Source organism: Nomascus leucogenys, chromosome 6 (genome assembly GCF_006542625.1).
Source record: "Nomascus leucogenys isolate Asia chromosome 6, Asia_NLE_v1, whole genome shotgun sequence".
Lineage (NCBI taxonomy): Eukaryota > Metazoa > Chordata > Mammalia > Primates > Hylobatidae > Nomascus > Nomascus leucogenys.
Window position 1 is genome coordinate 45,394,595 of NC_044386.1, and position 26,796 is coordinate 45,421,390.

The 26,796-nt window shown below is 37.1% G+C and overlaps 1 protein-coding gene across 2 annotated transcripts in view; it reads left to right on the top strand.

Annotated features, from left to right (window-relative positions):
• The window catches only part of NEDD4 (NEDD4 E3 ubiquitin protein ligase), a 165,593-nt gene that overhangs the window by 91,069 nt on the left and 47,728 nt on the right, over window positions 1-26,796 (top strand). The window lies entirely within an intron of this gene.

Below are 26,796 nucleotides of genomic sequence, written 5' to 3' on the forward strand. Positions count from 1 at the left end.
AGTTAAGATATCACGAAGGATAAATGCTTGAGGGGATAGGTACCCCATCATCCATAATGTGATTATTATGCATTTCATAGCTGTATCAAAACATCTCATGTACTCCATAAATGCATACACCTACCATGTACCCACAAAAATTAAAAATTAAAAAAGTTAAGATACCAGTTTTCACTAATAGCATTATTTTTATTTAAATGAGTTTATTATATGTGAAAACATTAAAATAAACATCTTACTTTGTAAAAACCACTATTATAACTTGGTTTTTATCTTACTCTTGATCTTTAGGAATCAGTTCATCTTCTAGCTGTCATCAATGTTTTTGCCTCATATTTTTAACAAAATATTATTAATACATTTGCAATGGGAAATATATCCTAGTGTGCCAATGTATCTTCATATTAAAATGTTTAGTTGGCAGTTGTTGACAGGGTAAAAGCAAAGTAATTCAGCTATTATAATTTTACATTTATATAGTTACTCTTGGAGACATACATAAAAGCTCAATTTTATATGATTCATAGAAGCAACTCAATTTTGTCAGTCTGATAGGGCTTTTGTAAAGCTCTCTTACAGCTATCTCTCCCTTTACTGACAGTAATTATGTATTTGGCTCTTAGGATATTTTTTAACCTTCTAAGGTTAATTTGGGTATGACCCTGGCATGTTATTTATAAATATTAGCAACAGGTGCTAAAACTGCTGAACTATATTATACTGATACCATAATTTGGAGCAAACTAATCAAATCTGTTTACTCCATTTAATCTGTTTCCCAAGCTTCATCAGCCTGCAGGGACCAGTAGATACAAAAGAACAATTATAACCCAAATTTCACTTACTTAGCTCTTCTCTTCTACTCATGAAAGATCCCAAGCAGCTATAAAGTGCTGTTCAGTATTTCTGGGATTCCCAGGCATGGCTCCCATGCACTCTAGAACAAATCCAGTCCTGTGGAGCAGTATTTCCAGGCATATGCAGCACACCTGTTGTCACTTTGGAGCCCTGCTGTGTCCCACTGGGCCCTGGTTCCTCCTCCTTTCCTTACGATGAGTTCTTGTCCAGAAGCATCCTTAAAAAGCTTATCTCAACGTTTTCTTAGGTATAATGAGCCTAACTAGTTTAAAAAAAAAAAAAGTGGAGTCATGATTCTGAACACAGTGTGGTGTGGGGCATCATTCAGCTTTGAGGACGTGTCTGAATCTCAGAGATAGCAAGAACTAAAACTAAGATCTTAAAACCAGAAAGTACTGTTTTACTAAAAAAAATTTCCTACAGCACCACTGTCCAGTTTAGTAGCCAGTAGCCACGTGTGGCTATTGAGATTTAAATTAGCTTAAATTAAATTGGATTTAAAATTCAGAACCCCATTTGCACTAGACACATTTCCTGTGCTCCATAGCTACATGTGATCACTGGCTCCTGCATTGGACAGCAGTAGTACAGAACATTTCCATCAGTACAGAAAGTTCTGTTGGACAGGGTTCCCCTAGAACATTAGGTTTCAAGCTGCAAGACATTGATACCCCTGTACTTTCACAATGATCCAGTGTATTGAGGAAAACGCCTAAAGCTGCTGTACTAGGTGGTTATGGCTGAAGGAGTGGAGCCCCATCCCAATGGCTTTTTCTCTACTGGTACCTGCCCTAATGTTTAAGCAAGAAAATACTGGTTTTAAAGGGGTTCGTTGAGTTATTTCTTAGGCAACAGTAACCCACATCCCCTTTTTTCCTGTCTTCATTAATATGTTATAGTCTTCAGTAAAAATTATGTGAGTTTTCAACCCTGGAAAAAATCTTAAAACCTGTTTATAGATCAGCTAAACTTACATTTGATCAGATAACCAGGTAATCAAATTGTAAGAATAATCAGTTTCTACTTCTGAAATACATTTTTAAAAACTAAGAAAAGGCTATTCATTTCAAAAAGTAAAACTTTTTATAGAAAACATTTTATTCTGCCACTACATAATGTCTTGTACCAAGGTTTGAAAAAGAGAATTAAAAAGAAGAAGAAAAACTACTTTGGGAATTATTTGATAATTATTTTGTTTGTTGTTTAGAAATATTCTCTGGCCATATGTACAATCTTTACACATACTTCTTGCAGTGTGTTTATTTTACTGAGAAGAAATCTGTTTTCACTGATCACTGTGCATCATTTATGCTTACTACTATTTGTTAATGAATAGGAAAAAGACTACTAAAAATCTAACAAGCAGATTTTGCTTTTTAAAGGTCTTTTCTTGGCCAGGCACAGTGGCTCACGCCTGTAAGCCCAGCACTTAGGAGACTGAGATAGGAGGATCACTTTAGCCCAGGAGTTCAAGACCAGCCTGGGCAACAGAGTGAGACCCCTGTCTCTATTAAAAAAAATTTTTTTTTAATTAGCCAGGTGTGGTGGTGCTTGCCTATAGTCCCAGCTACTCAGGGACTGAAGCAGGAGAATCACTTGAACCCAGGAGTTCGAGTTGCATTGAGCTACGATTGTGCCACTGTATTTAGCCTGGGCAACAAAGTAAGACCTTGTCTCAAAAAAAAGAAAAAGGAAAAAAGTTCTTTTTTGTGAAATACAAAAGACTAGAAGACATTATCCCAACTTCTGATAGGGCAGTCTAGGCAAGGAAGACAAAGAACATATATAAGATGTTTTGAAATTATTAAAGAAGGATCAGAGTGTTGAAATTATTGTAAGCATCAAGGCTGCTTGCCCATGAATTAAGGAAGTTTGCAGGAGGATAATCTCAGTAAAGTCTATAGACTGAAAACCTTCATAAACCCTGAGTTGTTAACAGTGTTTTCAGGCCCACTAATGCTAGTGTTGCTTAATACATAGAAAAAATTGAATATGAAGTTCAGTAGTTTATAACTTTTAGATTCATTTACCTTTGAAAATGATTAAAACCGGAATCTGGAGCAATAAATCCGACAACCAAATGATGAGCTAAATAGTGACTTCCAACCATGTGCAGTGTATTGGTAAGCCTTCCACTATATGGAAAAACTTAGGAATTATTTTTAACCTTCCTTTCGAAACATTGTGTAAACATTCTTAGATTATACTTAAACTATTAAATGGGGTAGTTTTATCTGAATCTAAGTCCACTTGAGTTGTGGATTTCACCTCTTATGGATGTGTGTTTTAATTGTGGGGTAATGTCAATGGAAGATCAGGGTTATAATATCATGGCACTTGAATAATAGAAATTCACGTAAAACATTTTAATCTGTCAAACTTTACCATGTGCAGATTCCACAGCCAAGGATGGGAGTGTGGCTCATGGCCACTAGAGGGCAGGAAAGGTCAGGAACCGGATGCGGAAGCCTGGGGAAAAGTATAGGGGAAAGCTTGGATCACCCCTTCGTAAGGAAGACAACTTCCCACAACTTGAAGCAAACACAATTCAGTCCCTGAGGCAGGAAAGCCAGTAAACGATGCAGGAACATAAGCCACAGTCAAAGCCAGGAGGACACATGGGCAGGGAATTAATAAACTGGGCAGGGAATTAATAAACCAGTCTGAAGCCCAAACCTTACCAGGTTGTCAAACTGCTGGCAGAAAGCTAAATTTAAGGCCAGGTTGAAGAAGGCAGTCAGATTGCAGGGAGTTGAGCAGGTCATTTGACCCTCATGATTATTGCTCCAAGTTGAACATACTGACCCTTTTGAAATGGGCAAAGTGGGACTTTAAGAATCTAGTGACTGAAAAGTCAAGGGAAATCTGATACCATCTTCTTTTGATATTGCAGCATTTCCTGTCACAACTCCTGATTTAGTTTTGTAATGCTAGAACTATTCCTATTTCCTTCTTGGAAAATTCCCTCCACATCCTAGAGTAGTTCCTCAGGTCTAAATAGCTAATGTTTACAAAGGAAGGATTAAGTAAGACCAAGATGACACAGCACAGTTTTCCATTAAGACATGCCATATCGGCCGGGCACACGGCTCACGCCTGTAATCCCAGCACGTTGGGAGGCCGAGGCGGGCAGATCACGAGGTCAGGAGATCGAGACCATCCTGTTTAACACAGTGAAACCCCATCTCCACAAAAATACAAAAAAATTAGCCGGGCATGGTGGCGGGTGCCTGTAGTCCCAGCTACTTGGGAGGCTGAGGCAGAAGAATGGCGTGAACCCGGGAGGCGGAGCTTGCAGTGAGCCGAGATTGCGCCACTGCACTCCGGTCTGGGCAACAAAGTGAGACTCCATCTCAAAAAAAAAAAAAAAAATGCCATATCAATAATCATATTTAATATTTCATAAATTGTATATTCATAAATATAAACAAATATGTTTATAAATTATCATGTTTAATAATTTAGAATTTATCTTTAGGTCTTAAATAGATAAATTACGTTAAAACTATAAAGGCAAGGCACATTGGGCTATAACAAAGAATAAAAGTTTTCCTTAACATTTCTATATACATGAATAGAATTTTATGCTTTTCCTTTGCAATTTTTACACAGATTTTAATTATATATGCATGTTTGTCAATCATGCATGACTGGAGGCTCCATGATACCAGAAATACCCTCCTGAACTTAACCTGGAGCCTGACTCTAGAAGCTAGTCACTAGTATTTGTTGACCTCAAGGAATTTACCATCTGGTTGGAGTGCAAGAGAACTATAATACAGATATTAAAAATAGATACAAAGTGAAGTAGAATTACAGAGGAGGAAATTAGCAATTTAGTATCATCAGGTAAATTTTTATTAAAATGGCATTGAGGCCAGGCATGGTGCCTCACCCTGTAATCCCAGCATTTTGGGAGGCCAAGGCAGGTGAATCACTTGAGGCCAGGAGTTCAAGACCAGCCTAACCAATGTGGCAAAACCCTGTCTCTACAAAAAAATACAAAAATTAGCTAGGCATAGTGGTGCACACCTCTAATCCCAGGTGCTTGGGGAGGCTGAGGCAGGAGAATTGCATGAACCCAGGAGGTGGAGGTTGCAGTGAGCCAAAATCGTGCCATTGCACTCCAGCCCAGGCAACACAGTGAGACTCTGTCTCAAAATAAATAAAGACAAAAATAAATAAAATGACATTGAGCTGGGTCTTATAAGTAGTTAAGGATTTACACAGGCAGAGACGAAAAAGAAATTTTCCAGCAAGAGGGTGTGCCGAGTGAGCTTGAGAGGGCAAAATATAAGATCATTGCAGCTATTGGGGGGCTTTTGTTAATAGAAGGCTGAAAGGTAGATTGGAAAAAACAAACTAGAATCCCACGCCAAGGAATTTAGTTTTTCCTCTGGACCAGTATTTTTGAAATGTGGTCCTCACCAGTGTGTAAGATGCCTCATATAAAACCTACCCCATTGACAGATAAGTTTGTATAATGTCACATGCTGTATCTTGGAATACCACAATGCACATTAGTAAATCGAAGTTCCTAAAGTTCTGTAGGAAATAAACTTTTGAGCTTGGCTTAACCAAATGTATCCCAATTATATGACCAGCGTTAGATGGCCTGCTCATTTATCTTCAGCTGTTAACAATCATTGCTCACTCCTCCTGGTTTCTCCAAACGTTGAATAGAGACGTGTTTCTCAAGGTGTATTGCTGGCCAGATGCATTAGTATCACCCGAGAACTGCAAATTCTCACACATCATCCCAGATCAGCAGAATCAGAAATTCTGGGGGTAGAGCCCAGCAATCTGTCTTTAAAAAGCCTATCAGGTGATTTTAACACACTGAAATTCAGCCTGAATCTTGAAACTCTAGATTAGGTTGGGCACAGAGCCTCCGGCTTTCCTCAGCTACCACAGCTTCCTTTTATCCATTTTAAAGTAGTTTCCTGTTTATCTGTTTTAAAGTTCACCTTCTCACACTTACTTGTTTTTAAATTGAACATCCAAGATTTTACACAGCTCAGCTCCTTGGTTTCTTAGAATTGAAGGCACTCTATATTTTGCAACAGTAGCAGCCGTCTGCTGATTTCATTTCTCATTTAAACTCCAGAGATAATTCTCCAGAGAATGTTAGCGTCCATCTCTTTGAAAGTTATCTTTTCCTTTCCCTAGTAGCTTGGCAGACGTTTCTAAAAAGAAAAAAATTAATATCATAATTAGCGCTCAGAAGTGTGAATCTCTATTTTCAGTCGAGAGTGAATACTTTTCTTTTGGAAAGGAAGAGCTTTATCCATTTTAGCAGTTACCTAGCTGTGGGTATTTCCTGGCTAAATTATAACTTTATACACTTAGTTCTCTTCTTATTTTCCTTTGTTCAGAAATATAAATTTGAAACAATGGGATGAGCCCCTCCCTTTTTTAGAGGTGTAAAGAAAGTTGAAACAAATGCAAAACCTTTTTCTCATCTTTAGTAGTCATCTAGTTTAGGAGCATACAATATAAATTGCTCCTAAAAGTGTTGTATATATTAAATTTTAACTTTGGAAATAATTATAAAATCCTATTTATATTTGACACAGACACAACCTCTGATTCCTGTTATGTCTTGTCTGCTTCAGATCCTTCTTTCCTGTAGCATATTAAAAAGTGGTTTGTATTTTTAAATCCTCACAATAAATCATGAATGAAACTTCAGAGCGTGTAAAGATAAACTTGACAAGGTAAATCATCTGTTTTCACAAGTCTGTGATAATTAGAAAGTAAGAACTACCAAAGAAACTGAAATTCAAAGGACAATAACTCAAACCGAAACTGATTGAGAAAGTGGTTTCTCCTGACTTCCACCTCACCCCCATCTATGAGGTAAAAGTCCCTTTAAAGATGTGAGGGTTTCTAAGGGCCGTAGAATTTCAAGTAGTGTGAAGCTACTATCAAAGAACCAAGTACAGGTGTCTGTTGGTATTTGCAGGGGGACTGGTTCCAGGACCCCACAGACACCAAAATGAGCAGATACTGAAGTTCCTTAAATAAAGTGGTATAAAATTTGCATGTAACCTACAAACATCCTCCCATACATTTTGTCATCTTTAGATTACTTATGATACCTAATACAATGTAAACACTATGTAAATACTTGTGCTGCATTGTTTTTTAGTTTGTATTTTTTTATTGTTGTGTTATTTTTTCTTTTCAAATATTTTTGATCCCGAATTGATTGAATCCACAGATACAGAGAGCTGACTATACAGTTTATGTCTTATAGTCAGATGTACCAGGAAGGCTAGAGGCTGAGCAAATCACAAACTGAAGACATGGAATGCTTGCTTTATGCAAAGATTCGCAGTTTCCAAAGCACTGTGATTTTATAGCACAGATTAAATTGTTTATCTAACTCCATTTCCTCATTGACATGCTAAAAAGATTGACTCAGTAAATTTTGAACTTCTAGGAAAACGTTTTAAAGAAGCCCACTATAGTATAAAGCACAGTCAATAAGGAAGCAGGAAAGAAGCAGCTATACAAATGCAATTTTGTTTAATAAGATTGGTTTACCTTAGAAAACAGTTAAGTTAAATTTACAGTGATTTTTATGAGCCTTTTTTCTATCTATATCTAGTATGTAGTATGAATCCATATAGTATGGATTTTGAGAGGAAGGATGTTCATTTAAAATAATAGTTTTTATTCAGCAAGCAGAAAATATGCTTTCTTATTTTTAAAATACTATAAATGGTCTATTCATATAAGTTCTGCTTATTTTTCTGAGAGACTCATGTGTGAATATCATCTGTGTCCAAATACCCACTTTTCATACATTCAAATAAAAAAAAATTTAATGTGTTATAAATAGAATGGAAATTTAAACTCCACTTTAAACAAAGAGGTTCTTAAATAATTTCACTTTTAGTGTTTCAGCTTCACAGTTTTTAATTGTGTTCTGGTCTTTTGTGATCTCTGAAGTATTTCTTGATCTCTTAGCTTAATTTAAATAATATGATTAATAACGGCTTGAACATTTTTATGGCTGTAAATTCATTCAATTTCTTTTTTCACTGCCTGCCCCAGTTCTTGTTTTTAGAATTATATGATCTATACAGAGGAATCATGACATTTGCGCATAGAGGATTTTAATACAGCTCTGTGAAAACAGTTGTTATTAGCAAAGATTAAGATATTAATACAAATGTAAGCCTCTTGATCTTGAATATTTGATCTTGATCTTATCTTTGAAGAAAGGTATTTAAACTGATCTGGGCTTCTTGGCTCACTCAGAAAAGTATTTCCTTCTGTAGCATCTGATTAATCACTAAGATGTGTTTCTACTTCAGGTTAGTTTACTGTAGTCTTTATTGTTACACAAAATAAAAATTATTTTAGGTATATATGCAAATTAATAAATACCAGCTTAGTTGAGGCATTGTTTGCATAGCAAAAGATTTGAAACCATTTAGACTGTCAGTCTGAATTTAGATTGACAATCTAATTGTCTGTCAATAGGGAACTAGTTAAGTAAATTTTGGTGTACCATATAATGGCATACCATACAACCACCAAAATGGTAAAGCGTCTCTATATATATTGATATGTGAACAAAGTATGAGAGATAATGTTGAGGGGGGAAAGCAAGCTGCATAACACTACGTCAGAGAAAACTCTAAAGGGGGGATAGGCACAAAAATAAAACAGCTATCACCTTTTGCAAGGACAGAGGGTAGAAATGGATAGCTGGAGGGTAGAAACTCTTTCGTTTTCTTTTTGATTTTGTACTTGGTATATGTGTTACTTATATTTTTAAATTACTTTTTAAAACATGTTCTTGAAAGAAAAGTGCTGATAGCTAAGTCTGAAAACTGAAAAAACATAAATTATACTATATCTAATATTCAGGTATAAAATTTATTTTTACTCTTTAAAAAGCATGATTGAAACAAAAAGTTTGATATTACAGCAGAAAACCTTGGCTATCTTGTTGGCCTCTGGCTATGAAGAAATTATTCTTTCTGTAATCCTTTGGTTTTTACAGTAGATTTGCCCTGGAAAATTATTTATAATTCACATTTACTTATTTATTTATTTATTTTTTTGAGCTGGAGTTTTGCTCTTTTGCCTAGGCTGGAGTGAAGTGGTGCAATCTCAGCTCACTGCAGCCTCTGCCCCTCCAGGTTCAAGTGATTCTCCTGCCTCTGCCTCACGAGTAGCTGGGATTCTAGGTGCCTGCCACCACGCCTGGCTAATTTTTGTATGTTTAGTAGAGAAGGGGTTTTGCTGTTTTGACCAGGCTGGTCTTGAACTCCTGACCTCAGGTGATCCACCCGCCTCGGCCTCCCAGAGTGTTAGGATTACAGGCATGAGCCACTGTGCCCAGCCTATAATTCATATTTAATAGAAAGTCTTTTTAAAGCAAAGGATTCTTCAAAGTTGTGACACTTAACTGTTTTTTAATTCTGATTTTTTATTACATTGGATTCTCTTAAAGCATAACATTTAGCTACTATTCATTCTTATTAAAGTTAACAACACTTGTCCTCCTAAAGTTAGAGCATCTTTAATTAAAGTTTTTACAAAAACAGCAATTTGGATTTTTTTCTTGTTCTAAAAATTGTTTTAAGAAACTGAAATTCGTGTCGTTATAGTATTAGAAAAGGTATTATTTACTGACTAAACTGTGTCCATTGCAGATGGTCCTGTTTAAAATCACCTGGTGTTCTAAATTCTTTTTCAGACTTTCAGGCATTCTTAAATTACTTATATTGTACCAAATGCAAATTTGTTTTATGAAGTAGGCTGCATGCAGTTCAAATATAGGAAATAACTCTTGCAAAGAAATGCTTGATATTCAGAATTTGGAACAATTGGTTGGCTAGGGAAATATTAATGAACATCACAGACTGACTTGTCTTCATAGGAATGCATTTAAAACTATTACTTTTCCTTTGTAAATGGAAAAAGAACCTCTAATTGTCCTGTATTTATAGCAACCATATGTCCCAGACTTTCCAGGATAGTTCCCAGTTTCAGATTCTCCATCTCCTTCCGAGACCATGCATATTGACTTTTAGTTTGGAAAATTTTTTATTTTTCAAATACTGGAAATACAGCTATTTGGGATCATTTGATTTTATGTAGAAGTGAAGAAACTCATTTCAGATCATTGGCTTTAAACAAAACACCGTTGCAAGAAATATTTAAAATGTAGGTACTTGAGACAAGAAAATTCTCACCATGTGGGATTTTTGTTCTTTTGTTCCCAAACACAACCAATGAACAAAACGAATATAGAGCAATAAAAACAGGTGATTTTTTTAGGGAGATGGGATGGGATGAGTTTTCTCTCTGTCCCTGAGTGACCAGGCACTGCCTCTCCAATGGAGATGAAAGCTGTAGGGAAGATTATAAGAGATTTTAGGAAATAAGCACAATAAGCACATGAAAAGATGCTCAACCTCATTGGCTGTCAGGGAAGTGCAAAAAGCCAGGATCACATAATACTTCACACCCACTAAGAAGGGTATTGTCATAAAGACAGGTCATCGTTGGTAAGACAGGGGAGGAACTGAAATCTTCTTACAGTGCTGATAGAAATGTAAAATGATGCAGCAACTTTGGAAAACAGTCTGGCAGATTTTTAGCAAATTCTATTCCTGAGTATATACCCAAGAGAAATGAAAACATATGTTCATACAAAAGCTTTTACTCAAACGTTCACAGTGGTATTATTTATAATAGCCAAACAGTTGAAACAACCCAAATGTCAATCAACTGAAAAATGGATAAATAAAATGTGGTATATCCATATAATGCAATACTCAACAATAAAAAAGGAATGCTACGATGTGGATGAATCTTGGAAACATGCTAAGCAAAATAAGTCAATCATAAAGGACCACATAGTATATAATTCCACTTATATGAAATATCCAGAATAGGCAAATCCATAAAGACAGAAAGTGGTTGGTGGTTGCCTAGGACTGAAGGAGGGGTAGGGAAATGGGGAGTGAGTGCTGATTGGTAAGGGTTTTCTTTTTGGGTGATGAAAATGTTCTAAAATTGATTGTCTAATGGTTGAACAACTCTGTGAAAATACTAAAAAACATTGAATTGTCCACTCCAAGTGGGTTAATTGTATGGTATGTGAATTATATCTTAATAAAGCTTTTTTTATTTTTAATTTTTGTGGGTACATAGTAGGTATATATATTTACGAGGTACATGAGATATTTTGAAACAGGCATACAATGCATAATAATTGCATCAGAGTAAATGGGGTATCCATCCCCTCAAGCATTTATCCTTTCTGTTACAAACAGTAGAATTATGCTCTTTTAGTTATTTTTAAATATACAATTAGTCTGGGTGTGGTGGCTCATGCCTGTAATCCAAGCACTTTGGGAGGCCAATGTGGGCAGATTGCCTGAGCTCAGGAGTTTGAGACCAGCCTGGGCAACACGGTGAAACCCCATCTCTACTAAAAAATACAAGAAATTAGCTGGGCATGGTGGCACATGCCTGTAATTCTAGCTACTCAAGAGGCTGAGGCACAAGAATTACTTGAATCTGGAAGGTGGAGGTTGCAGTGAGCCAAGATCACACCACTGCACTCCAGCCTGGGTGACGGAGCAAGACTCTGTCTCCAAAAAAAAAAAAAACAAAAAAAACAAAAAAACACTAAATTAAATTATTTTTGACCAAAGTTACCCTATTGTGCTATCAAATACTAGATCTTATTTATTCTTTTTTGTGTAGCCGTTACTTATCTCTACTTCCCCCTACCCCACTACCCTTGTTAGCCTCTGGTAATCATCATTCTACTCTCTATTTCAGTTCAATTGTTTTAATTTTTAGCTCCCACAAATAAGTGAGAACATGTGAAGTTTGTCTTTCTGTGCCTGGCTTATTTCACTTAACATAATGACCTTCAATTTCATCCATGTTGTTGCAAATGACCGGATCTCATTCCTTTTATGGCTGAATAGTACTCCATTGTGTATATGTGTCATATTTTCTTTATACATCTGTTGATGGACACTTTGGTTGCTTCCAAATCTTGGCTGAAATATCTCTTCAGCACTGAAGTGCACATATCCCTTCAATACACTGATTTCCTTTCTTTTGGGCATATACCTAGTAGTGAGATTGCTGGATTCTGTGGTCGTTCTATTTTCTTCCAATCTATGGGCTGTCTCCTCACTTTGTTGATTGTTTATTGTGGGCTGTGCAAAAGCTTTTTACCTTGATGTGATCCCATTTGTCCATTTTGATTTGGTTGCCTGTGCTTATGGAGTATTACTGAAGAAATCTTTGCTGACTCCAATGTCTGCAGAGTTTCTTCAAAGTTTTCTTTTATTACTTTCATAGTTCAAGGTCTTAGATTTAAGTCTTTAATCCATTTTTATTTGATTTTTGTATAAGGTGATAAATGGGAGTCTAGTTTGTTTCTTTTGCATGTGGATATCCAGTTTTCCCAGCACCAGTTATTAAAGAAACTGTCCTTTCCTCAGTGTATGTTCTCGGCACCTTTACCCAATATGAATTCAGTGTAGATGTATGGATTTGTTTCTGGGTTCTCTATTCTGTTCCATTGGTCTGTGTGTCTGTTTTTATGCCAGTACCATGCCGTTTTGGTAACAATAGCTTTGTAATATAATTTGATGTCAGGTAATGTGATTTCTCCAGTTTTGTTCTTTTTGCTTAGGATGCCTCTGGCTATTCTGGGTATTTTCTGGTTCCACATAAATTTCAGGATTCTGTTTTCTATTTCTGTGAAGAATGTCATTGGTATTTTGATAGGGATTGCATCAAATCTGTAGATTGCTTTGGGTAGTATGGGTGTTTTAACAATACTGATTCTTCTGATCCATGAACATACCTTTCCATTTTTTGTGTCCTCTTTGATTTCTTTCATCAGTGTTTGATAGAGATATTTCACATCTTTGGTTAATTCCTAGGTAATTTATTTGTAGTTACTGTAAATAGGATTGCCTTCTTGATTTCTTTTAAAAATTGTTTACTGTTGGCATTTAGAAATGCTACTGATATTTGTATGTTAATTATGTATCATGCAACTTTACTGAATGTATCAGTTCTAATGGTTTTTTGGTGCAGTCTTTAGGTTTTTCCAAATATAAGATCATATCATCTACAAACAAGGATAATATGACTTCTTCCTGTCCAATTTGGATGCCCCTTATTTCTTTTTCTTGCCTGACTGCTCTAGCTAGGACTTCCCTTACTACATTGAATAACAGTGGTGAAAGTGGCATTCCTGTCATGTTCCAGATGTTAGAGGAAAGGCTTTTAGTTTTTCCCTATTCACTATGATATTCGCTATGGGTCTGTCATGTATGGCTTTTGTTATGTTGAGCTATATTTCTTTGATACCATTTTTTGTAGGGTTTTATCATGAAATGATGTTGAAATTTATCAAATACTTTTTCAGCATCAATTGAAATGATCATTCTGTTTATAATCAATACTTCATTCTGTTGGTGTGATGTATCACATTGATTAATTTGCATATCTTGAACCATCCTTGCATCCCTGTAATGAATCCCCCTTGGTCATGATGAATGATCTTTTTAATAGATTGTTGAATTCAGTTTACTAGTATTTTGTATCAATGCTTATCAGAGATTTGGCCCTGTAGTTTTCTTTTTTGGATGTGTCTGTTTGATTTTGGTCTCAGAGTAATACTGGTTTCATATGATGAATTTGGAAGTATTCCCTCCTCCTCTGTTTTTCAGAATTGTTTGAGTAGGATTGGCATTTGTTCTTTAAATATTTGGTAAAATTTATCAGTGAAGCCATTGGATGCTGGGCTTTTCCTTGCTGATAGACATTTTATTACAGCTTCAATCTCACTACTTGTTATTGGTCTGTTCCTGTTTTGGATTTCTTCATGGCTCAATCTTAATAGGTTGTATGTGTCTAGGAATTTATCCACTTCTAGATTTTCCAATTTATTGCATATACTTGGTCATAATCTCTAATGATCCTTTGATTTCTGTGGTATCAGTTGTAATGTCTCCATTTTCATCTCTGATTTTATTTATTTGGGTTTTCTCTCTTTTTTTCTTAGTCTGCTAAAGGTTTGTTAATTTTATCTTTTTTTAAAAACCAACTTTTTTTGTTGGTCTTTTGTGTCGTTTTCTTCATTTCAATTTCGTTTATTTTTGCTCTAATCATTATTATCTCTTTCATTCTACTAATTTTGGGTTTGGTTTGCTCTTGCTTTCTAGTTCTTTAAGATGCACTTTTTAAGCTGTTTATTTGAAGTTTTTTTTTTTCTTTTTTGATGTAGGCACTGTTAGCTATAAACTTTCCCCTGAGTACTACTTTTGCTGTATCCCAGAGGTTTTGGTATGTTATGTTTCCATTATTTGTTTCAAGAAAATTTTCACTATCCTTCTTAATTTCTTCATTAACCCACTGGTCATTCATTCAGGAACATACTATTTAATTTCCATGTTTTTGTATCATTTCCAAAATTCCTTTTGTTATTTATTTCTAATTTTATTCCTTTGTGGTTAGAGAAGATACTTGATATTATTTCAATTTTTTTTTTTTGAGACAGAGTCTTGCTCTGTTGCCCAGGCTGGAGTGCAGTGGCGCAACCTTGGCACACTGCAACCTCTGCCTCATGGGTTCAAGCAGTTCTCCTGCCTCAGCCTCCCAAGTAGTTGGGACTACAGACCAGCACGCTCTGCTAATTTTTTGTATTTTTAGTAGAGACGGGGTTTCACCATGTTAGCCAGTATGGTCTCGATCTCTGACCTCGTGATCCACCCGCCTTGGCCTCCCAAAGTGCTGAGATTACAGGCATGAGCAACCACGCCTGGCCCATTTCAATTTTTTAAAATGTTTTAAGGCTTATTTTGTGGCCTAATGAATGGTCTATCCTTGAGAAGGATCCATGCACTGAGAATAATGTGTAATCTGAAGCAGCTGAACGAAGTGTTCTCCAGATATTTATTAGATCCATTTGGTCTGTAGTGCAGATTAAGTCTGATGTTTCTTTGTTGATTTTCTGTCCAGATATCTGTCCACTGCTGAAAGTGTGATGTTGAATTCTCAAGCTGTTATTGTATTGGGGTCTGTCTCTCTCTTTATCGCTAATAATATTTTCTTTTTATATCTGAGTGCTCCAGTGTTGGGTGCATATAGACTTACAATTGTTATATCCTGTTATTGAATTGACCCATTTGTTATTATATAATGACCTTCTTTGTCTTTTTTTATAGTTTTTATCTTGAAGTCTATTTTATCTGATACAGCTACTCATGTCCTTTTTTGATTTCCATTTTAATGAAGTATCTTTTTCCATCCCTTTGTTTTTAGTCTTTATGTCTTTATAGGTGAAATGTGTTTCTTGTAGGCAACAGATTGTTGGGTCTTGATTTTTTTTTTTTTAATCTATTCAGCCACTGTATGTCTTTTGATTGGAGAGTTTAGTCTGTTTATATTCAGTGTTACTATTGTTCAGTAAAGACTTACTCCTGCCATTTTGTTATTTGTTTTCTGGTTGTTTTATAGTTTTTTCTTCCTTCTTTTCTTCGTTCCTGTCTTCCTTTTAGTGAAGGTGATTTTATCTGGTGGTATGTTTTAATTTCTTTCTTTTAATTTTTTGTGTATCCTTTCTATGTCTTTTTATTGAAGGTTACCAAGAGGCTTGCAAATATTTTATAAGTTATTATTTTAAACTGATGACAACACTGATTGCATAAACAAAGTAACAAGCCAAGAGAAAACTAATAAAAACTCTTTGTCCCCTTGCTTTTTATTTTTTTTGTTATTTCTATTTATATCTTCTTATACTATGTCTTAAAAAGTTGTCATAGTTACTATTTTTGATCAGTTTATCTTTTAGTCTTTCTACTTAACATATGAGTAGTTAACACACCACAATTACAGTATTATCATATTCTGTGCTTTTCTGTGTTCTTACTGTTACCAGTGAAATTTGTACCTTCAGATGATTTCCTGTTGCTCATTAGTATCCTTTTCTTTCAGATTGAAGAACTCCCTTTAGCATTTCTTGTAGGACAGGTCTGGTATTGATGAAATCCCTCAGCTTTTGTTTGTCTGTGAAAGTCTTTATTTCTCCTTCATGTTTGAAGGACATTTTCGCCAGATATACTATTGTAGGGTGAAACTTTTTTTCCTTCAGCACTTCTAAAATGTCATGCCATTATCTCCAAGGTAATAAGGTTTCCAGTGAAAAGTCTGCTGCCTGATGTATTGGAACTCCATTGTGTGTTATTTGTTTCTTTTGCTGCTTTTAGGATCCTTTCTTTACCCCTGACCTGTGGGAGTTTTGTTAATAAATATCTTGAGGAGTCTTATTTAGGTCATATCTGCTTGGTGTTCTATAACCTTCTTGTACTTGAAAATGGATCTCTTTCTCTAGGTTTGGACAGTTCTCTGTTATTACCCCTTTGAGATCTTGTAGGTGTGCTTCATTGTTTTTTGTTCTTTTTATTTTGTCTCCTCTTACTGTGTATTTTCAAATAGCCTGTCTTAAAATTCACTATTCTTTCTTCTGCTTGATAAATTCTGATATTAACAGACTCTGATGCATTACTCAATATGTCAGTTGCTTTTTTCAGCTCCAGAATTTCTGCTTGATTCTTTTTAATTGTTTCAATCTCTTTTGTTAAATTTATCAGACAGGATTCTGAATTCTTTTTCTGTGTATCTTGAATTTCATTGAGTTTCCTCAAAACAGCTCTTTTGAATTCTCTGTCTGAAAGGTCACATATATCTTTGTTTCTGGGATAGGTCCCTGGTGCTTTATTTAGCACATTCTGTGAGGTCATATTTTCCTGGATGGTCTTGATGCTTGTGGATGTTTGCCAATGTCTGGACATTGAAAAGTTAGGTATTTATTATAGTCTTCACAGTCTGTGCTTATTTTTACCCATCCTTCTTGGGGAGGCTTTCCAGGTATTCAAAGGGACCTGGGTGTTGTGATCTGAATTTTGGTTGCTGCAGCCATATGTGTGTTAGGGGACATTCCAAGCCCAGTAATGCTGTGGCTCTTGGACCTATAGAAGTACCACCTTGGGACCAGGCATGGTGGCTCATGCCTGTAATCCCAGCACTTTGGGAGGCCAAGGTGGGTGGATCACTTGAGGTCAGGAGTTCAAGACCAGCCTGGCCAATATGGTGAAACCCAATCTCTGCTAAAAATACAAACATTAGCCAGACATGGTGGCAGGTGCCTGTAATCCCAGCTACTTGGGAGGCTGAGGCAGGAGAATTGCTTGAACCTGGGAAGTAGAGATTGCACTGAGCCAAGATCATGCCACTGTACTCCAGCTTGGGCAACAGGGTAAGACTCTGTCTCAAAAAAAAAAAAAAAAAGGAAGAAGTACCACCTTGGTGGTCTTGGATAACATCTGGAAGAATTCTTTCGATTACCAGGCAGGACTCTTGTTCTTCTCCCTTACTTTCTCCCAAACAGAGTGTCTCTCTCTCTCACAAATAGAGTCTCTCTCTCTCTCTCTCTCTCTCTCTCTCTGTGTGTGTGTGTGTGTGTGTGTGTGTGTGTGTGTGTGTGTGTGTGTGTTGAGCTGCCTGGAACTAGGGGAGGAATGACACAAGCATCCCTGTGGCCACCACCACTGGGAATGCACTGGGTCAAACCTAAAGCCAGCAGAGCACTGAGTCTCACCCAAGGCCTGCCGTAACCGCTCGCTGGCCGCCACCTCTGTTTGCTCCAAGGCCCTAGGGCTCTACAATCAGCAGGTAAAGTCAGCCAGGCTTGTGACCCTGTCTTCAGGGCAGCAAGTTACCCTGGGCCCAGAGTGCATTCAGAGATGCCGTCTAGAAGTCAGGGCCTGGAGTCAGAAAGCTTAGGAATCTGCTGCAGCTGAGTGGACACACAAACCATAAGACAAAGTCCTTCCCACTCTTTCCTTCTCTTTCCACAGGCAGAGTCTCCCCATGGCCACTCCTGCCACAGGGCTATGGGGAGTACTGCCAGACTACCACCAGTGTTCACTCAAGGCCCCAGGGCTCTCTTCAGTCAGTTGATGGTGAATGCTGCCAGGCCTGGAATTCACTCTACTGGGAAGTGGGCTCCCCTGTGTCCCAGGGAAGGTCCAGAAATGCCATCCAAGAACCACGCCTTGGCATCAAGGACCCCAAGAGCCTGCTTGGTGCTCTACCCCACTGTGGCCAAGCTGGTACCTAAACTGTAATACAAAGTCCTTTTTACTCTTGCCTCTACTCTTCTCACACAGAAGGAGTCTCTCTTTATAGCCAACACAGCTGAGAATGTGCTGGATTTCACCTGAAACCTGTATGTCTCAGAGTCTCACCTAAGGCCTGCGATGTATACTATCTGGTTACTGCTGCTGATTATTCAGGACCTAAGGCTCTTTAGTCAGCAAGTGTCCTAGCCTACTATGGCTGAGCTGGTATCCAGGTTGTAAGACAAAGTCCTCTTTACTCTTCTCAAGCAAAACAAAGGAGTTTCTTTCAGCGCTGCATGCTGCACTACCTGGGGTTGGTGTAGGGGTGGCACACACACTCCCTTGGCCACTCCAACTGGTGTCTCACTAGATCACCTGTCCCCCAAGTCCACTGGCTCCAATCCAAGCCCAGCACAGCACTAGGACTTAACTAGGAATTGCAGTCCTTGTGGCCTAAACTGCCTTTCAAGTTTATTTAGAACCCCAGAGTGCTTTAGCCCACAGTGGTGAGGCTTGCCAGAATTCAAGCTCCAACCACTAGGATGGACAATTCTCCGCCGGCTATGGCTGATCTAAATGCCACCTTCATGGACCATGGCTGAGTTCTGCCTGGTGTTGCTTTCCACTGTGACAATGCAGCACTGAGTTCCAATGCAAAGTCCCACTGTCACTGAGCTCTCCCAACCCTAAGTGCACAGATCCTCCATGCCATAGAGCCACTGCCAGGGGATAGAGGGGGTGGGTGTCAGCAACTGAAGACTGTCTTTCCTACCCTCTTCAGTGCCTCTTTCAGTGATGTGAAGTTAAAACTAGATACTGTGATTGGTTCTTAGGAAGGTGCTTTTTGTGTGATTTTTAAATTTTGTGTTTCTGCAGGGAGGATGATCAGTGGAGGCTTCTATTTGGTTATCTTGTTCCACTTCCTACCTAAAAGCTGTTACTTTTAAAAACCAAAATTAGGAAGAGACTTCTGCACATTTGTTGGAACATTTGGTCTTATACCTTCTGTAGCAGTGGTTCTTAATGAGGAATGATCTTGCCACCCAGGGGATATTTGGCAAAGCCAGAAACTGTTTTTGGTTGTTATAACTGGAGGGCGGGCACTACTGACACACAGTGGGTAGAGGCCAGGAATGCTGGTAAATATCCTTCAATGCACAAGACAGCCCCCACAACAAAAAAAAATTATCTGGCTTGAATTGTCAGTAGTGCCCAAGCTGAGAAACCCTGTTCTATGCCTGTATTACTCTGGTGACAGTTGATCACAGCTATGTTTTTTAAGCACTGCAAGGTCACAGATCATCAAACATACAGATGTTCAGCGTATTCTGTTTACTCAGGACAAGGCTATTTAATAAGACTGAACAAAAAAAAAAGTTTTGTTTTTTTTAAATCTGGTTAAGCCTAAACCTAAGTTAACTAGATAATTCAATTACGAAAATATTTTATTCCTCAGTCATCCTGGTTGAGATTTTACTATTTTTTGTTATATTTTACTTATTCACTTAGAGCTTCTTAAAGATCAGACTTATGAAGTATAACATCTACTTGTGATAAAAACAGGAATAAAGAAACATATTGGCTGGGCACAGTGGCTCACGCCTGTAATCCCAGCACTTTGGGAGGCCGAGGTGGGTGGATTACTGGAGGTTAGTAGTTCAAGACCAGCCTGGCCAACATGGTGAAACCGTGTCTCTACTAAAAATACAAAATTAGGCGGGAATGGTGGTGTGTGCCTGTAATCCCAGCTACTCAGGAGGTTGAGGCAGGAGAATCGCTGGAACCCAGGAGGTGGAGGTTGCAGTGAGCCGAGATTGCTCCATTGCACTCCAGCCTGGGTAAAAAGAGTAAAACTCCATCTCAAAAAAAAGAAAGAAAAGAAAAGAAAAACTTACTACAATATAGCCTTGAAAACATCATTAAAAGCTAACTTACCCATTTCAAAAATTATCATCAACTCATGTTCTAGAATAGGAACATGGCGTTAAGCTAAGCTAATTTGTCAAGCCTTAGTCTCCAACCATACTCCTTTTCTTGGATATACCTGTTTGAAATGTCCACAAACTGGTCCAGGGAAAGGGGAGCAGGGGTTTCATTATAGACGCCAGTATTTTAAATATATATTACCTAACATGTATTGAATACTTACTGTGTGCTGGGTATTATGCAAGGCACTTTGTATTCTCTTATTTAATTCTCACCAAACCCTACTAGTAGATATGATTATCCCTACTCTTCTAGGAAACATCTCTCTTGTAGCTTCCTGCTCCGGTGTGCACTGTTTGCTCTCTAGCTGTTACATAACTGTTACTCTAAGACTTCCTTTCCCTGTCCTTCTGAGATTCCTCTATGCTCTCCTATCTTGAATCCCCTGCATCTTCCATATCACGGCACACTCCCTCATTTTGGTGAAGTATATCCTCCATTACCTCCCTGAAAATACCAGTATCTGAAAATATCTTTATTCTACCATCATAATTGAAAAAGATAGTTTTTCTGAATGTAGATTCTACATAAGAAATATCTTTCTCTCATTATTTTGCAGGAAGTACTCTCTTATCTTTCAGGTTTGTGTATTATCTACTTTGTTACTCTCCAAGCTTTTAGAATTTCTTTATCTCTGGTGCTCTGAAATGTCACAGTGATGTGCCTTGCAGCAAGTCTTTTACCTCTTTCATGCACTTTGCCTAATATTCAGTGGGCCTTTTTATTCTTTTTTTTTTTTTTTTGGAGACAAGGTCTCGCTGTGTCACCTAGACTAGAGTGCAATGGTGCGATCTCGGCTCACTGCAACCTCCACCTCCTGGGTTCAAGCAGTTCTCCTGCCTCAGCCTCCTGAGTAACTGGGATTACAGGCATGTACCATCACGCCCTGCTAATTTTTGTATTTTTAGTAGAGTTGGGGTTTCACCATGTTGGTCAGGCTGGTCTCGAACTCCTGACCTCATGATCTGCCCGCCTCAGCCTCCCAAAGCGCTGGGATTGATTACAGGCGTGAGCCACCGTGCCCAGCCAGCCCTTTTATTTTTAATATTCTCTTCCTTGAGTTCAAGCAAAGTTACTTAAAATGCTTTTTTGATAATGTCCTCCCTTTCCTCTTTTATTTCTGGAGTGCCTATTATTTCGATGTTGACTTTTGAATTTTCTCCTGTAATTTCCTTATTTGAAGAATCCTATGGTCTATTGTCTTTTAGTCCTGCTTTCTGAGAATTTTTTTAACTCTATCTTCTAACTCTATCTTGAAGTTTTTATTTGAGTTATACTTTTTATTTCTAAGAGATATTTCTTGTCCTCTAATTGCTTCTTTTTTGCAGCCTCCTATCTTGTTTGACAGATGGCTCATCTCCTCTTATCTCTGGGAATATTACGGTTTTTCTGAGGTATTTTTCTTGCAATTTGACTTGATTCTTATTCATCAGACTCCCGTCTTTCATTTAGGTCTGTGTGTTTCATGTTATAAACTTTCCCCAAATATTTAGTAGTCCTTAACTGTCCATAATGTATAAGATTCCAATATTTATTGGAAGGGTTTTGTTCATGGGCATCTACTGACTAGTGGACTTCACTTTGGGGTGAGCAGAGAGGATTAGTCATTTTATTGGAAGACTTCCTGGATTTAATATCTATAAGTCTGCCTCATTGGGTTGCTTAGTTGTTCCAGAGAGGAATTTTCTTTCCTGGGAAGTATATATTTGTCTGCCAGTATTCTAGAAGCCAAGTGAAACAAAGGAGTTGGAGAGGTCCTTACTGTTTGGTATTAGGACTTTCACTCATTCTCTCACTTCTCTCTCTGCTGTCATCTATTCTTCCAGTCTCCCTTTTTTCTTTCTTTTACAGTTCATGTAAATTAAATCGGACAGCATGTACTGTTTTGTATCTTCTTTTTATAATTAAACTTTTCTGGCCAGGCGCCGTGGCTCACGCCTATAATCCCAGCACTTTGGGAGGCCAAGACGGGTGGATCACCTGGGGTCAGGAGTTCGAGACTAGCCTGGCCAACATGGTAAAACCTGTCTTTACTAATAATGCAAAAAAATTAGCTGGTTGTGGTGGCACATGCCTGAAATCTCAGCTACTTGGGAGGCTGAGGCAGAAGAATCGCTTGAACCAGGGAGGCGGAGGTTGTAGTGAGCCAAGATCGCACCACTGCACTCCAGCCTGGGTGACAAGAGCGAAACTCCGTCTCAAAAAAAAAAAAAAAAAAAAAAAAACACTTTTCTTTGAGATTTATGTATGTTATTTTGTATATCCGTTCATTTTATTTCATTGCTGAGTAATTCTATTAATTGCATATCCCACAGTTTCATTTTTCAAAGGACATTTGAGTTATTTCCAGTTTAGGCTATTATGAATGAAATTCTGTGAACATTCTTGAAGAAGTATTTTAGAGGATATTTGTTTTTATTCTCTTAAGAAAATACAAGGAGCAGAATTTCTTGGTCATATACTGGTATGTGTTTAACTTTATAAGAGAGTTTTGATTGCTCCACATCCTGACCAATATTTGTTTTTGTCAGACTTTTTTTATTTTAGCTATTCCAGGGGGTTTGAAGTGGTACTGCGTTGTGATTTTAATTTGCATTTCCCTGATGATTATAGTGATAAGCATATTTTCATATAATATTTACCATTTATTTATCTTCTTGTTTGAAATATCTGTTCAAGTCTTATGCCCATTTTAATTGGATAGTTTTCTGTTTATTATTGATTCACATTATTGACTTACAGTAATATTTTATGAATTGATCTCTTTATTATTATGAAATGTTTCTTTTTATTTGTGGCAATACTCGTCATGAAATCTGATTTGTCTGATATTATTATAGCCACTTATACTTACTATATACCTGATTATTTTTTCCATACCTTTATTTTCATTTATCTGTGTATTTGAATTTAAAGTTCATCTCTTGAGCCTAAAATTAATAAGCACCTTGAACCCGGATCTTTATATCTAAATATGATTCTCCAGTAAAATTTATCAGGGTTCTCTGGAGAAGTGGCTGATTGTAGAGCAGGGATAAGAAGAGTATATGCTAAACCTGAAACATTTTTGTGGTGCCAAAAAGTAAGGAAGTATACAAAAAAATTGAGAAGCTATCAGAAATGCACAAAAACTAACCTGAAGTGACTCTCAATGACCATATCTGGGACAATTTGAGTAAAAAAATAAGTAACAATAATGGATTATATCTTATAAGATAATATAAAATAAATATCAATGAGTCTATGATGATATAAATTAGAATGTATAAATGGGAGGAAGGGGAAAATTCTTAAGTAGACTAATAATTAATATAAAAAGAATAACGGAAATGGTAGAAATAGAAAGTCAACATTTGGCAAGCACCACAGTAATAATTGTTGCAGGCAAGAATCATCGATGGATGCTAAAGTTTGTGAGAAAAAGTTTGATGAGAAATGGGGTATTTACATAACCTCAAAGGCTTTTCCCATAAGATACTGTTAATTACAAAGGGGAAAATATTGAGAAACATGGAAGACAGCACCTTAACCAAATGATTGAAGTTAATACCATTAGTAATGCAACAAATCAGCATCATGTGCCTCCTGATATGATGCACTGAGAAGGGCACAAGCATCACCTTTATGGTATTCTTGCAAAAAATGCATAATCTAAATGCAACCATGAAGAAATATTAGAAAGATGTTCTATAACTAGTCAGTACTGCTCAAAAATGTCAAGATTATGAAAGACAAAGAAAGACTAAGGTACTTTCCAGATTAAAAGAAATTAAGGAGACAGGACTACTAAATGCAATATGTTAATCTGAATTGGACCCTGGACTAAAATTAGGCAGACAATTGGTGAATTTTGAGTCAAGTCTGTAGAGTAGTTAATAATGTTTCTGGTTTTGATCGTTATAATATGGTTATTTAAGATGTTAACATTTGGTGGATCTGGGTGAAAAGTATATGAGGATTCTCTCGCAGTATTTTTGCAATTTTTTAAAATCTGAAATTCTTTTAGAATGAGAAGTTGGCTGGGCACAGTGGCTCTCACCTGTAATCCCAGCACTTTGAAACACCAAGGCCAGAGACTTGCTTGAGCCCAGGAGTTTGAGACCATCCTGCATAAGATGGCAAGACCGCATCTCTTTAAAAAAAAGAAAAAAGAAAAGAAAAAAAGTGAAAAAAAAGAAAAATATTTAATAAAATATTTTTAAATAATAATGATAGATGTCTTTTATAGGCAACATATGGTTAGGTTTTGCATTTTTATTCAGCTTGACAATCTCTGTCTTTAATTGGACTAGTTTGTCATAATTTATATGGCTGGATTTAGCTGTCAGAATGTGCAGTTTATTTCTGTTCATCTCATCTGTTTCTTTGTTTCTCTTTTCCTGCCTTATTTTGGGTTAGTCAGATATTTGCAATATTCCATTTTAACTCTTCTCTGTGCTTTTTAGCTCTGCAGTCAATTAATGATTAACTTATATCAATCATACCACTTTATATAAAATATGTCTTGCAACAATATAGATTTGATTATTCCACCTATCTTGTGCACAATGTTGTCATTTTTATTACATCTACATATATTTTAAACCCATAGTATAGCGATACAATTTTTTTTTTTGTATACAACAATTTGTTCTTTAAAAAAAAAAACTTTACCCACATATTTACCGTTTTCTGGTGCTCTTTATTACTCTCTTTAGATCTGAATTTCTATCTGGTGCCACTTATCCTCAGCCTGAAGAACTTCCTGTATCATATTCTGTAGTGCCAACGATTTGTCTGCTGATGACAAATTATCTCAACTTTATCCAAAAGTACCTTTATTTTCCTTCCCTTTTTGATGGATAGTTTTTGCTAGATACAGAATTCTTGGTACGTTTTCCATTTCAGCACTTATAGAGATCATTCAGTTGTCTTCTGGCTTCCATTGTTTTTGATGAAAAGTCAACCATTATTTGTATTCTTATTCTCCTGTGTGTAATATATTATTTTTATTAGGCTGTTTTCAAGATTTTCTGTTTATCTTTTGTTTTCAGCATTTAATAATGATGTGCCTACCCATGTTTTCTTTATATTTATCCTGCTTCAGTTCACTGACTTTATTGACTGTCTCAGCTTGTGTTTTTCTAAATGTGTGAGTATTTTGGCTGTTTTCTTCCCCAAATATTTTTCTGCCCTATTACCCATCCCCTTTTATGGATCGTCTTTTAAACCCATCTACTGAATTTTTTTATTTCATGTATTATATTTTTCAGTCCTAAAATGTACATCTGGCCGGGCGTGGTGGCTAACACCTGTAATCCCAGCACTTTGGGAGGCTGAGGCAGGCGGATCACCTGAGGTCAGGAGTTTGAGACCAGACTGGTCAACATGGTGAAACCCTGTCTCTACTAAAAATACAAAAATTAGCCAGGCATGGTGGTGCATGGTGTATGCCTGTAATCCCAGCTACCTGGGTGGCTAAGACAAGAGAATCACTTGAACCCAGGAGGTAGAGGTTGCAGTTAGCTGTGATTGCACCACTGCACTCCAGCTGGGGTGACAGAGCAAGACTCTGTCTCAAAAATAAAATAAAATAAAATAAAATGTGCATTTGATTCATTGTTAGTTTCCCCTTCACTGCTGAGGTTCCCCATCTTTTCATTCATTATGACCTTATTTTTCTTTTAAGTCCTTTGAACATCTTTATAATAGCTGCTTTATTTTCCCTGTCTGCTTATTCCATGATCTGCGTCATCTTGTGGCTGGTTTCTGTTAATTACTTTTTCTCTTGATACTGGGTTTTTTTTTATTTCTTTGCATGTCTAGTAATTTTTTTTTTATTGTGGGCTAGACAATGAATATAGTAACTAATAGAGACAGTGAATTTTATTATATTTCCCTGAGGAGTGTTGATTTTCTTTTTTTTTTCTTTTTGAGACGGAGTCTCACTCTGTCACCCAAGCTGGAGTGCAGTGGCATGGTCCTGGCTCACTGCAACCTCTGCCTCCTGGGTTTAAGCCACACTCCTGCCTCAGCCTCCCAAGTAGCTGGGATTACAGGCATGTGCCACCACACCTGGCTAATTTTTATATTTTTCGTAGAGATGAGATTTCACCATGTTGGTCAGGCTGGTCTCTAACTCCTGACCTCAGGTGATCCACCCGGCTCGGCCTCCCGAAGTGCTGGGATTACAGGTGTGAGCCTCCATGCCCAGTGTTGATTTTTGTTCTAGCAAGTTCACATAGCTGAACTCCAAATTCTACTTCCCTTTTGGTGAACATCAGCTGAAATCAGTGCTGAGCCCTCTTAGTCTTCCAGCTGTTGACTTTCACTTGTTCAGTTCAGGGTAAAACTAGGGGTTTAGGTAAGAGTTTATATATAGATTTGGAAGAACTCTGGTGGCTTCTTTTTTTTCTGGGATTTTTCTCCTCTTTTTCTAGATATGCTGTCAACCCCAAACTAGGCCTTCTGACTCCTCAAGCCAGTAATAGTGCGGTTTTCACCTTAAGTTCTAGGCTCTCTGCATTATGTGGACTGTGGAACACTACTAGAGGAAAAGCCATATAAATACTGAATCTTACCTAGTGTAGTTCCTTCTTTGAAGGATTGACGTCCCTCCAGTTTCTGCTTGTTTTGGGTCATTCTGTTGTACTTTCAAATAGCTCTTTTAGTATTTTGTCACAGAATATAATTGTTATCTGCAGAAGGATTAATCTAATATGTGCTACTCTGCTATTACGAGAAGTTGTACCACATTACTCTTTATTTTCCATTGGTGCTGCAT